This window comes from Dromaius novaehollandiae, chromosome W (assembly GCF_036370855.1).
Source record: "Dromaius novaehollandiae isolate bDroNov1 chromosome W, bDroNov1.hap1, whole genome shotgun sequence".
Taxonomy (NCBI): Eukaryota; Metazoa; Chordata; class Aves; order Casuariiformes; family Dromaiidae; genus Dromaius; species Dromaius novaehollandiae.
In genome coordinates, this window is record NC_088130.1 from 38250805 (window position 1) to 38264426 (window position 13622).

Below are 13622 nucleotides of genomic sequence, written 5' to 3' on the forward strand. Positions count from 1 at the left end.
AATCACTGTGACACGGCGTAACTCAGTTTGTGGGGGAACCCTATGAAAAATAATAAGACAGGGTCTCAAGGTTCCCTTGCAGCTCGTGACAAGCTTCATGTATGTCTTCTGGACATACGTGTTTACAGAGCTTTCTTTTCACATGTGACGCTTAATATTATTACAGCTCAACACCTTTATTTAGAATGCATTTGATAGATTTTACCCCCTAGCCATTTATATCAGTCTTGTTCTGAGTGATGAGACATATGCTGTGCAGTCGTACTGACTTACTGCGCAGCTCTGAGAAGTCTCCTGCCTCTTTGACCATTGCTTGGTTTACCTTGTACAACTGTATGTGGTGGTGTATCTTTGTGCGTAATTAGTGAGCTTTTCTTTTGCAAAACACACAGTGATCACCAAGAGACAGCACATGACAGTTCTTCCAGTGTTTCAGGGTCTGGGAATATACCTCACAACCGATTTCAGAGTAGCTGAGCACCTGCATGTAGATGTGAATGTAACCACCTCATAATGGTAAAAAGGACCCCAAAACCTAAAAACAATTACACGGTATTGAGACACTCCAGTCAGCAGTGTTCAGCTTAAGAAGAGTTCTGCTGAATATAGATAATAAGAGCTAGCATTTGATTAGAGGTGCTTCAGCCCCATGTGAAACCTGCCCCCCTCACTCAAAGGCTGTTCAGCTTGCACTGGTGTACCTCTGCCCAGGACCATCTGCTCCAAAAGCTTTTTCTTACAGGTTAGCAGTGATACGGGGCCGTAAGTGCCTATTGCCGAGCTTTCATATAACAATGAAGCTGCGCTGAATTTTATGTTCTGTAGGCTTGCAGCATGAAGATAGTCAATGTTGGCTTTTCCTTTCCAGACATTTTAAAGCTGTGGGATGAGTTGGCAAATTGGCCAATTCCTATTTTCATTGGCATTAATGTTATTCATGTTTCTAACCTAGAAAATGAGTGGAAATTTTCCTTTTTTCCAGAAAGAAAGTGAAGAGTGCTTGTGTGGTTGCCACTCCCTTTGACTGATTCAGACATTTTCTCTGTCTGCTTAACAATGATGATTTTGTGGTGAAAGTGCTGACATCATACTGCCCCCGGTGAGTTTTATGCTGCCCAGAACTTACTAATTCCTGATGTACAATTCTGTAAAATTGCACAGAGTACTTCATTGTATTTACTGAAGATTTGTCTCAAAAGAACATTACTTAAGCATCTCTCTGAGCTCATGTGAGGTCCTACAATATCGTATAGGGGACTAAAAAGGGAATTAAGAGCAATGAACTGTAACTTTGGGCAATTCTGCATCCCTCTCTTATTTCATTTTCCTCACGTGCAATGTGTTTATTTGACAGTAATTACTGTGTTTTATGACAGTAAAGTTCTAAATCCTCATTCATTCATTACTAAAATATTTTGAGTGCTTTGAGATTGCCAGATGAGAGGGATTGCCAAATACTATCCTGCAAAATAATACCTAATAACTGGAAAGTATCACTGTTGTGTCTTTTGGAGGCCATTCTGGTCTTGACCTGTTGATATTGTTACATCTTCCATTTGGAGTTGTTATAGCTTGGGATTTTTGCTAAATTATGGCAGTATCTCATATGGATATAGCTTATGTCTCAAAGTGCAGTACAGAAATACTACATACTAATAGTTCTTTTTTATAGGAGGTTATACAGAGACTACGTTACGATAAGGTACAGAATTCATATCTTACTCTCTCACTGCTCTAACCAACATGAAATAAAGTCAAAATAAAATTTTCCATGCCATATATAACTTCTTTTTCAGATCTTTTCCTAAATTCTGAATGTTGTATACACTCATTTGAAACCCTTTACAGTCATTTTAAAGGTCTTCTCATTTTTCAAAATACCTGTCCCTGAGACCAAGCAATCTGCCTTTTCTCACTCCCTTCACCATTTCTTCTTACCTCTCAAAAGTGTCTTTCTGCCTCTCCATTCTGCCTCTGCTGTCCTCCTTGGACACACATACTACACATGCTCACTTTTACTCAAATCTCTCCACAAGAGCCACCATTTTGTACAATGCTTAAAGGAATAATCATTTCAACATTATTCTTGAATTCATAAAAAAGCAAATTAGACAAAATGCACTTCAATCTGATTTTATAATCATCTTCTACTTACTCATTTTGTGTCTTTCACTTGACCTTAGATTCATTAGAGCAAGGACCATTGATTTTGCAGGAAGCTAAACACCCGTACAGAGTAGGTGGTCTGAAGTGCACACAGCATCCCTGAATTTAGACATCGCAGTATTTAGAATGACAATTTACAATAGATAAGCTGAACTTCCCTCAGTCTGTAGTGACTATGTACAAGGGCTTCATCATAACACGTTGTTATTCTACTACAAAAATAACTATGTCACAGAGCTTATTTGAATTAGTATGGTATTTTATATGAGCAGCTATGGCATAGGGCATAGTTAGGCACAGTACCACGAGTATTTTCTTTAGTAACATAGCCAGCCTCAGAGATTCCAGCACTTTCTTGTCCCCAAGACTTCTCTACCTTGTGCTTCACTACCCTGGCCTGTGCTGATGTTTTTTCAGCTACTCTGGAAATCATTTAGGCTAAAAACACCTGGCTTGGTAAGGACCATTGCCTTTACAAGGAGCCAGAGCCTGGCAACTTTACATAGCAGAAGGTCTGAAATGCATACAGCTCTCTTGAACGTAGACACCATAATAATCACAAAAATGCAATTAAAGTTCCAGATCTCACTGTGGCCTTAGTAGTTATGTCTAAATTGTATACAGAAGTACACACACAGGTAGAGCTCCATATGTCTCTTGAAAAACAAAACTCTGAATCATAATGCACATGTAAATCTTAACTCTTCACAGAACAAAGAGTTGGCTAATTTTTGAAAAACAGAAATCCAGAAGAACATCTAAATAAAGATATCCCCAGCAGCTGAGCCCTGCTTCTCCAGGAGAAGGTACAGAGTGCTGCCGCTCTCCTGTGGGGCATGTGGATCTCTGAGGTCCTGAGTCCATGGCCATCAGTGATGGATCCGTGCAATACTGGATCACACCAAAGGACAAATTTGCTCAGGATTCAGTGCAGGCATATGATCTCACTTCTGTTGAATTTATTTTATAGCGTCCTATGATGTTTATGCAGGCTTATTCTTTTATGCCAGATTTAGGTAAGCTTCAGCAAAGATAATGCCTGATTTGGCATAAAATTAGAGTGCTATGGCAAATGATACTTAAGCTTGCAAAGCTAAGCTGTCAGAAATTTTTGGACAAATGGGAACTGGCTTGGGCTGTATGATGTTTTGCATCTAGCCCTAGGAACTCTCAAGCTATACCGCCAAACCACAGCCTGAGGCCAGGGAGGGACGTGGATTTTACACACAAATACAGAGGACTCAGTGGTTCTTCCTTTGAAGCCAGTAGTACTTTTAGTAACAAATGCACCTGGATTTCACTGGGCTCATTGTCCACAACTGGGAAGTCCTGTATTGCTCATATCATACAGGTCAGGTTGCTGTGCCCCCTTCTTAGCAGAGCTTTTTCCATACTCAGCTTCTGTGCCTCTGGTTACTCCAACATCAAGCTCTCGTTAAAACAGGGTTCTTCAGAGAGACTGTATCTAGTTCTCCTCTCAGCCAGAACAGCATTAAATAGTGAAGCAAAGAAAAATTCTGAGCAAGATAAGTGACGATCATTTCCTTCGGTTTCTTCACATCTGCCATTAGGAGTGTTAGCACTGCCTGTTAATTTGTATGTTCTTGATGGGACGTTTCTTGTGCTAGGACACTTTGTGTGCTATATTTCTAAAATAGCAGCCTCTGAGAAATACGCAGTCTAAGATGTGTGAAATCCTTACTAAGCACCCATGTGCAACTTGTCTTTGCTAGTAATCAGTCTGGACTAAATATCATGACTCTGGCAGTATGAAAGACTGCATCTTAAAGTCGCGAAAGCTTGTGAGTTAATGTTGCATTTTCATAAAATATTTTTTCAGCACAGCCACGCTCAGGTGTAGCGGTGCTCGCTACCAGAAATGCTATTCAGTGTGAGCTGTTTCCTAAAGGAAAAGTACATGTGAGAATTTAGATTATTTTGTCTAGCACAGCTGCTGCTTGTACTGCAAAATGAGAGCTACAGCTGATGACAAGGTAGTATGGAACTTGACACCTCTGCTGGCGTTCGTCCAAGCACACCGAATGTTTTAGCCAGTCTGTGGCATGTGATACATTTCTTAATTGTTGATAACATATAATTAGGACAATCTAAGCCTAGTTTAATGAATGCAGTAAGTTAAACTGAAGCGCTTGCCTCCACTTGGATAGACTTTGTTAGTCTTGGAGCGTGTATCTGCAGAATAACATTTTATAAACAGTACAAAATGGAATCTTCCCTTTACAAACCATCCGGCTGGAGTTATGGCTGACACCCTAAGCCACAGCATAAATCCTGTGCGCCGTATAAACGTCAGCTGATCTTCAGGGCCATGGTACCAAAAATAAACTTTTATCCTTAAAGATTTTAAGACAACTTTTATTTAGAGGTTTCTGGCATGCAGGATGATTATCTAATACTTCTGTTTAATGTGCTTTATTTATTTTCATAACCTTCAGTCATTTTTTCTGGAAGGTAAATAATACAATTCTACTTCACTTTATGAAACCTCAACAATACATATTTGAGGTTACAAAGAAAATGTAAATCAGATGGATTTATTCAAATTATAAATGATTAGTAAAGACTTTACTATCCTCATTATGTGACCTTTTCACATTCTGTGACTGTAAATGTTGGAAATACTTGCCATGCTCAGTAATTTAAATATTTGTGTATAATAGTTACCCTCTGAGCAAATGATTTCAGCCTGAGTTTTAAAAAATCTTTTGAAAGAGTAAAAAGGTGCTAGTATTTCCAACCCCGAAGTATTTGTTTACGGCACAATAAAAAAGAAAAAGAAGTGAAAAAGATTACACAGGGAATAAAGATCTCCCTATTTATTCATCACATACTTTCTAGGGCTTTTGCTCTTTAAATTTGTTCTAATATTATCAGAATTGATTTTTAGTCTCTCTGATCCCAGAGGAAATGTCTTCAGTGAAGCTCTCAGTGGATAACTGTAATGAAGAATCAGCTTGCAGAGCTGTTACTATGGTGCTCTTAAGTGTAGAGCTTTGGAAAAAATTAACTGATAAGAAAATTCCAATGCACTATATTTAGAAGTATTTCATTTCCTAGCTTTTGACATAAAATAATTTAACAATTGAAACTGTACGCGGAAATTATTTAGTTGTTATTGCAGTACTGTATCATTTAAAATGTGTTTTATTGGCTTTTAAGTAAACCCTGAATTTATAAAAAATCTTGGTTACAAAATTCCCCAAAATAATGTTGGAAACAAGAATTGTACTGTTTCATTTCTTTGTTTTTGTCATCGTGAGAACTAAATCTCTCAGACTCTACTAGAAAATATTTACGGGTACAAAAAGCTCTACTTGAATGTTTACCTTTACTTCATATTCTAGAAAGGCATTTTAACAGGGGTACTACTTTTTGACTCTCTTGGAAACAACCCAGGTCTATTTTTAGATTTCAGCGTCCTAAATTGTGTACTATATCACATAGGGCAATGCAAGCAAAAATGGCAAATTCAGCTTCCTACTATTTTTGAGAGGGAGCCAACATTGGCCCATTTCTGTAGGAGAGCCCAGCTTTAAGCTCTGTATAACCACCAGTGAAATCATTATAAGGAATATGAAATGATTACAGTCACAACTGTATTTTACATATACAGTTTATACCACATGAAGAAGAGTGAGTTCAAAATAACTGAAAATAACATCAATACACACATACAGAAATTTCTGTAGTGTTATTACAAGTCAGTTTATACTAACACCTTCGTTTGAATCACTTCTATTAAAAAAAACACCCCTCTTCACACTACTCGTAATGAATTGCCTGCCAGTGTACAATTCATTTCCTGAAAATCTGTTCAGTTGTGCCCTCCCCTTCGCACCCCCTGCTCCTGCCAGCAGCCCAGACAGGCCTAGCCCCACTTTGTGGCAGTAAGGGCTGGAGTATTCGTTGCTATAATGGTTTTCTTGTACCACTTATAAATAAGGTAAATGCTTGATAATGACACTTTTTTGGTGTTGACCACCTGCACTTGTCTACAACCACTTGAAACTCTACTTACAGCTTTGACAATCAAATTCTATTCTACAGATGTTTCCTAAATAGCTAGCGCAGAGTCACAGAAACGGCCTGCATGTGATAGAAGGAAGCAAACAGAAATGCAACCGCTTTTGATAGTTAAACAGTCAAAGGTAATTTGAAAAATCCTGTCATCCAAATGACACTCTTTGTATCTCTGTATCTTTGCAATACATGTGGCAGTAATTTTACCTTTGCTGGTTTCACAGAGAGGAGAGCTCATAATAAATGATAATAAAATAAAAGCAGTAAGCTTTTGCACTTCTGCAAAGGCTTTCTATTTTGAAAGTTCAATGGAAACAAAAATTAACTAACCTTCTTAACATCCAGGTGAGATAAACACTAGCTCTGAGATAGGAACCTCCTGTAAGTAACTCCTGAAAGGCATCTGATTATGTGGCTAATACAATATTACTTAGCTTCTTTGTACAGATCTAGAAAACTACTAACGAAAAGTCCTACATAGAATTGTTATCAATTTACTATGTTATCATCACTATTATAATCTTACAGTAGACTAGTGATTAGTCTATAAAAGTATTATAATCTTGCTATTAATTATTTTATTATATTGTCCCTTCACTAACTTTTCAACAGTAGTGCTATACTGCCATTTGTAGCTGTGTAGTTACACTATGTATGAGTAAAATTCACCTGTTCTCCCCTGCGCCTACCCAGAAAGACATCCAGTTATTGGGGTGAGTAAGGGAAGTCAGCACTGGATGCGTGTGCACACACATGCACACCTGGCCCCATGCACATGTGGACACAGGCGGTGTGCAGCAGACCTGAGCAGAGTGCTCTGCGGCCGCTATTTCAACGTCCTGCCTGCCCTTCCAGCCGGGAACGCTGTCTGCCTGAGAGCAGCATGGACAAAATAGTATCCACATGGTGCGCAGCATTTTGCCTGGTTCAGAAATACTGTTGCTGTTTGTGTGATAATCCCAGTCTATAGCTTATGGTGTTAAAGATCATAGGTCTTTACATAAAGATCATATGCTGCATTATTCAAGTTCACTTCCCATATCTACTCACAACCCTAAAATCTTGGGCTCTTTGAAAGAATAGGTTTGAGTAGAGTTGGGGGTTTTTTTGGTCCAGTTTCTATTGCTTTATATAAAGAGAAGTAATTCATGATGGTAGTTTGAATATGGAGATTACGGTGAGACCTCAGGGTGGCTGACATGGCTCCTTCCAAATTTACTTACATTTTCTCACACAGTGAATAATCTGACTGAGTTTTGTAGAACTACTTATAATAAATACCATTAAGAGTGCAGTTAGAGGATGTTACTGAGAGTCAGGAGTGCTGAATTCTATTGTTGATTTCTTCACTAAATTCTTTAATAAAGAATCGTTTTGTCCTTTCACCTCTGTATGTCCCTATTTTGCCATCTGAGAAAAAAGGAATATCAACAAAATTCTTTCACAGGGATGTTGTGAAAATTGAAGGTCTAAGTTTTGGAATATCAAGAGAAAGGGAGAGGTATGCATTTGCTAAGTGATTTTATGGGTCTTATTGTAACTTGCAAGAAGCCTGAACATCCTCAATAATAATTTTTCCTTCATTATTCCTCCACACTGTTTATTTATTGTAGGGAGTGCTGAGATGTGGCTTTCTACACTAAGCTTTGAGACAGGGCTTTGAGGAGGGAAAAGCTGTAAGAAGTCACATAGATGACAAAGAGAAACTAAAATTCTTTTAGGCCAAGCTTTGTCTTTATTAAACATAACTTTTGTTCCTTTAAATATAAAGTGTTCTCTGTGGCATATACACATATTGCCATTCATTCTTCTGCTAGCCATGGAGAACTGGGACACTGAAAGCAAATGTTCAGCTCGTAATATCTATTTTTATGAAGACTTTTTTTTATTTATCCACCCAAAGAATACTTACCCCATTACAAAAAGCATGAAAGTTCTTTCTGTTTGAAAGCTCCTACTGGGAACTGGAGGATGGTTTTCTCCTGCTGGTTTTGAGAAATAAAGATTTTGTGAAAGTCATTTTTTTATTAGCCCTGTATTCAGTGTCTGAATAAGAGCCATTTTCTTTTTTTTTTGTTTTTGTGTGCACTTTTGTTTCCCTTTGAGGCAAACACCAGATTTGTGAGCCTACTGGTGGGCAATGGATTATTCTCTCTCTCTGATTTGCCTCTGCCAAAGGAGCACAGTGATCCAAAAATTTAAAATGTACCATCCCTCATCAAGTTGTTGTGTTTATGTTAACTTTGAAGATAGCGCATGATCTCAACAGTTTTTGATCAACCACCATCATATAAACACAGATGTATACACTCTACTTCATGGTGTTGATTCCCTCATCAACAGCATGCGTAACTCCCATTAATGTTAATAGAAGCTCTGCACATTTAGAGAGAGAATAGAATCCCAAGTGTATAAATTCATTGTCTGCTTCCTTCTCTTTGAAATATTACATTTTTAGAACCTTGGTTTTAAACATGCACTATAAATCTGACAGCGAGTGTTACTGAAGTCTCAACTCTAAATAAATAGTTTAAAATAAAAGTTGTATAAATACTCCTCTGTGCCAACAATACAGTTTGAAAGAGAGCGCTGTAAACACAAAGTAAATTAAATGGGATCCACTTTTGTGGGTTAAATGGCTACTTAAACTAGTTATTATAGAGAAGATTTTGTTGTGTGGTGCGACAGCACGTACCCATGTGGCTAACCAAGAATTGGTTGTAGAAACAAACCCCACCCATACCTAGGAGCAGTGCCATGACCGGACCACAATTCCTGTGAGGCATAAACTTAATTTGCTGAAAAAGAAGCACAGGCGCTGTCACAGCTCATTAGCCAGTAACAGACATATTGCAAGAGAAGAAAGTGGAATTTGGTGGATGGTCCAACTTCTCCATATGCTGTGAATAAAACAGACTATTGTTTTTTGATAAAGGAGTATTGTTTTGAATGTGCCGGGTAACTAAGTAAAGCCAGCAGAATTTTTTGGCCAAATATAGTCTCTTGCTCTCTGCTAAAAATCCTAGCTTTTAAATTAGGAGCTGAAGTCATTGAAAAAAAAGTTTACATTCCTGCAGCCGGCTGCAGCAAAGCCAAACAAATGTTTGGCTTAATATTCATCTCTTTCATGAGCCTTTCTTAAACATCTAAGTCAGAAAATACCATTTCTATTATTTAGTAATTTGATGCTCAAAGCATTGGTTTTCTCTTTTTTTTTTCTTTTTTTTTTAAACTTGTTCAGAAAAGACACAGTAGTGTCACTGCTGTGGTATTAGACTATGATGTGAAGCATTTCATAACTTAAAGAAATCATGGTTTCAGTTTCTGGCATCAGCTCCAGTTGTAGGTCACAGTTACTAGCAGTGTGTTTTTTGTTATTTTTTTATATCCCAAACCACTGAAAAAGAGGAAAAGAAGGTGTTGTTTTTCACAGTAGCTAGTTGCAGTTGTGATATGGGTCTAGAAAACTAGTAGCGTATTTAGCTTTGGAGACCTAACTGTAAAAACCAACTAGAAATGCTGCATTTCTATATAGCAATACTATATGAACATGCCATAAAATTATTAAAATGAATACAGTAACGGCTGGAAGCCTGAACTGTCTTTGAAATTCTTTGATATATTTGGTGCTTGCTGCTTTTAGCCACTCCAGGAGGCCAACAAGTTTTTTCAGTTCCAAGATTTAGGTTTGAACTCCTGTGACACAGACCCAGCTTCATTCCTACATGTGCACCAGTGCCAGCGCTGAGACGGAAGGAGGTAGCTCATGCCTCGCTCACTCAGGAGTTATTGGGAGCATTTGGCCCCTGGCCCAGAGCTGCCACAACTGCTATCCTTCACTTTTCCCTTCCTTCCATCCTTGGATTGAGGATATTACCCAGGGGAAGTGAATTCCCTAGTCAGAGGCTAGCAGGCCAGGTTATGGTTACGACTGTAGCCAAACAAACAAGCAAACAAGCACCATGTAGGCACTATTTCTTCTGGCAGTCTCCTCCAGAAACCTCCTTGGTTGGGAGGTTCTGGGTCTACCCAGTTAGCTTCATCAAGAAAAGCATGAAGGCAAAAGTGAGACTGTTCAGGGGTTCATCTGCTTGGATGCATACGCACAGCTTCCCTGAACTGCCCGAGGTATGACTGTAAGGTGAGGAAAGACATTAACTAACTAACTTTTCTCCTTTTCAGACTTCTTGGAAGTACTGTTAAGACTAACACATTGGTCCTCCCCCAAAAAGCAGGACATTATGGAATATGGACTGTGTCTTTGGTGGTCAGTTTTATTTTTGTGTGTGCCCATACTTACTTCTTGTCCATACTTTAAAGGTTTGATTTTCCAGTAGTGGGTACCTCTGAGCACAGACAAACGGAGAGTGGAAGGGGAAGGAAGAAGGTGGATGTACGTGAGCTGAGCTGTTTAACAAAGAGTAGAGCCCAATGCAGAAGATCCAGAGGCATTGCCCTTGGAGCATTAACTGAGCCACTGCAGCAGCTAGACTTCTTTTCTAAGAATAACCAGACAAGAGCAATCAGAGCAGAATTGTGTTTGCCTGGCCTATAGCCACTGCACAGTGGTGTGGCCACAAACACACCAGCCATTATCAAGAGGGTATTTGCAACATCATGCTCCACTGCGAGCAAGGCAGAGCTCTTTACATCCAGTCGCGCTTCTCTTTGCTAGCTTTGAAACAAGTAATGTCTTCTCATTCTCTGTTAATCTATCTGTGTAATTGAATAAGATGTGCAAGAACTATGAAGGGTTGTTATAGTGTTAATAATATAAGGCCTTCTTTTAACATGTATTTTTGCCACATATTAGCTTGGAGGTGTCCTAGCTAGGCATGCATTTTATGTAGGGAAATCCCTGAAGAGTGTAAAGTTGGGACATCAACTGTCAGAACAAGCAATAATTAAACATGCATTTCCGAAGAGTGTACATTTGAATCACCTTTGTGTCCCTTCCTCCCACTTCATTTCCATTTTCAAGATGTAGGAAGCTAAGGACAAAAATATCTGTCTGAAAATATTTTTTAAAACCCCGCATTTTTAAACTTACTTATGTCTTCTAAAGCAGTTTTTACCTCAAACTTTGCATGTATGCTGTGATTATAAATCCTGCCTTTCCTCATGTTCTTGACGGTCTGGTTTGAGGTCTTGAACCTCTTGGTTTTTGCAGGACATACCTCAACATACTAATATTTATGTGGTTTTAGTGGAACTAATTAAAAAAATAAAGATAAGCATGTACATAAGACATTGCGAAATTGTAATTTCTACATAGATACTACATAAGAGATACCACACACTCTGTGTAGTTTAATACCATTCTGCTACAGAAAATGCAGCTTTTTATTTTCTGTCTCCTTCATTTCATCTATAGAAGGTAAGATAAATTTTTACACTTAATCTTTCCTTCTCTTCAATGCTTGAATGATACAAGAAGTTGCTAACAATTTTGGCTGAGATCCATGACGAGGGAAAAAAATAACATTCCTTCCAACCATATGCAACACTAATCAAAGAAAACAAAATACTCAATTTATTGAATTATTTTTATTGAGATAATATAATAATAAGCCCATCCTAATGAGTATTGCCAGAACTTGCAATTTTATCACAAGTCACAGGATATTTGGTGGTTTCCATAATATCCTCCTTTTTAGGCAATTAGATCCAGTATTTTTAAAAGTTTTAGTCCTTTAGAACTATTGAAAAAAGGCTCGAACACATGAATCCTAACAACTGAAAAGCCAGAAAATAAATTAAAAAATGATGACTGTATTGAATGAAATACTGACATTGCTTTAATGAGTAAGTGATACAGTTTCTCTCTCTCTTTTTGTTTGTTTCATTTTTTTTTTTTTTTATTCTTAAGCCAATGTCAGTTTTGGAGATCTGGTTCTTGATTTGGGAAAAATTGGGGTTTCCATTACTGCTAGTATCCTAACATTCACTGTGTTTTCTCTGGGCTCCAGTCACCTTTTCTTTTTTCTTTTTCCCTTTCTCTCCCCGCCCCCCATCTTTCCAGGAGCAGCGTTGGAGCTTCTGTGCTATTCGTGGAATGCCTGACCAACGCCCGAATGAAAGGCACCAACATCTTACAGGCTAAAGTCTTCTCAGATTTCAAGTAACACTAGGGTAACACCAAATGCTGGTTGTGCCACCCATGACCACTGTCATCTATATCAAACTTTCACTGACAGCAGCTGATCCCAACAGAGAATGGAAAATTTGGATGATTAAAAAATGTTAAAAAGAATGAACAAATTGATAGTGACATGGATCACTTATGTTGACTAAATAGAATGCCCTAATTCTTCACCCTGGATGAATTTATGGCTACTGTTACCCCAGCATAACTATTACTGATCATCTTGCTGTGCCAGCACTGATGTTTTAAGAAAAGTACTACTTCAGAAGGAAGTGTGGTGGAAATTTCCAAAATATAGGCAGCTTGTTTGGATAAAGACAGGCTTTTTATATTTAATTGCTAGGCCTGGGAAGCTTGGCTGCCATGATCACTGACTCTGTCTGGTACACTTTGATGCATTTCTCTCGGTGGAATCCTCAGTGAAAGGAGCAGTCCCTTCCCCCAATACCACTTACTTTTTTCTTCTTGCCGTGGAAGGATATGAAGGAGGCTTAGACTATTAAATAGGAAGACGATTGTGAGCAGCTTTGCTATTAACATCTATATTTACTCCTGGTTTTCATAGTACTAGGACAGGAATGCTCTTGCTGTCTTTTGATACAGCCATGTAAGAATAAACTTTTTTTAAGAGATGCTAGTATCACTAGGAAATTTCCCTGTTGTAGTAGCGCAGCAATTTATCAACATGACATGGCAACATGTGAATTAAGAACTTAAGTGTCAATGGAAAGATTGCTATTAACATCAGCAGACATTGGATCTTGAACCCCTGTCACATCTGAGAGGATTCATCTTTAGCCATCTAAATGTTGGAATTTCACCTGCTATATTACTCTGGTCACTAGGCCATTTAAGAGTGCTTATCTTCAGATATATATTCCAGACAGGTATAATGAACGGCCCTCTGGAGAGACCTATCTCTCCCTCTCCCTTGGCTCTATGGATAGCCTAGATAAGTAATTTAAACTAGATGCCTGACTTTTTCAGGGCTAACGTTCGCAAAGATGCATCCCACTTTCATTGTACTTTTGTACAACATAGGATACCAAACTCAAAGCAGTTCCAACTGCCCCAAAATCAATATTTCTCCCGTTAGTTAAAATGAGCTATAGATACTCTTCTGTGTTGTCTGAAAAATCATTTCTGTGGTTTAAAGAGGGTTTGTGGTAAAAGTTCTGCAAAGACAAAGGAACCTTCTTCCATTAGCAATTAGATACAGCAGCAGGAAGACTCTTGAAGGCTGTGGCATATTTACATTTACAGACGCTTT

At 38.3% G+C, this 13622-nt stretch overlaps 1 long non-coding RNA gene across 3 annotated transcripts in view; it reads right to left on the reverse strand.

Moving 5' to 3' along the window:
* The window catches only part of LOC112992072 (uncharacterized), a 73069-nt gene that overhangs the window by 21649 nt on the left and 37798 nt on the right, over window positions 1–13622 (reverse strand). The window contains exons 10-11 of one of the 3 annotated variants that reach the window (XR_010385527.1): window positions 10508–10706; window positions 8120–8192 (exon numbers count right to left, since the gene is read on the reverse strand). The exons of 1 other annotated variant lie outside the window; for it this stretch is intronic. This is a non-coding gene — a long non-coding RNA (uncharacterized LOC112992072). The remainder of the gene's footprint in view (window positions 1–8119; window positions 8193–10507; window positions 10707–13622) is intronic. One more of the 3 variants, XR_010385528.1, reaches the window with a different exon arrangement.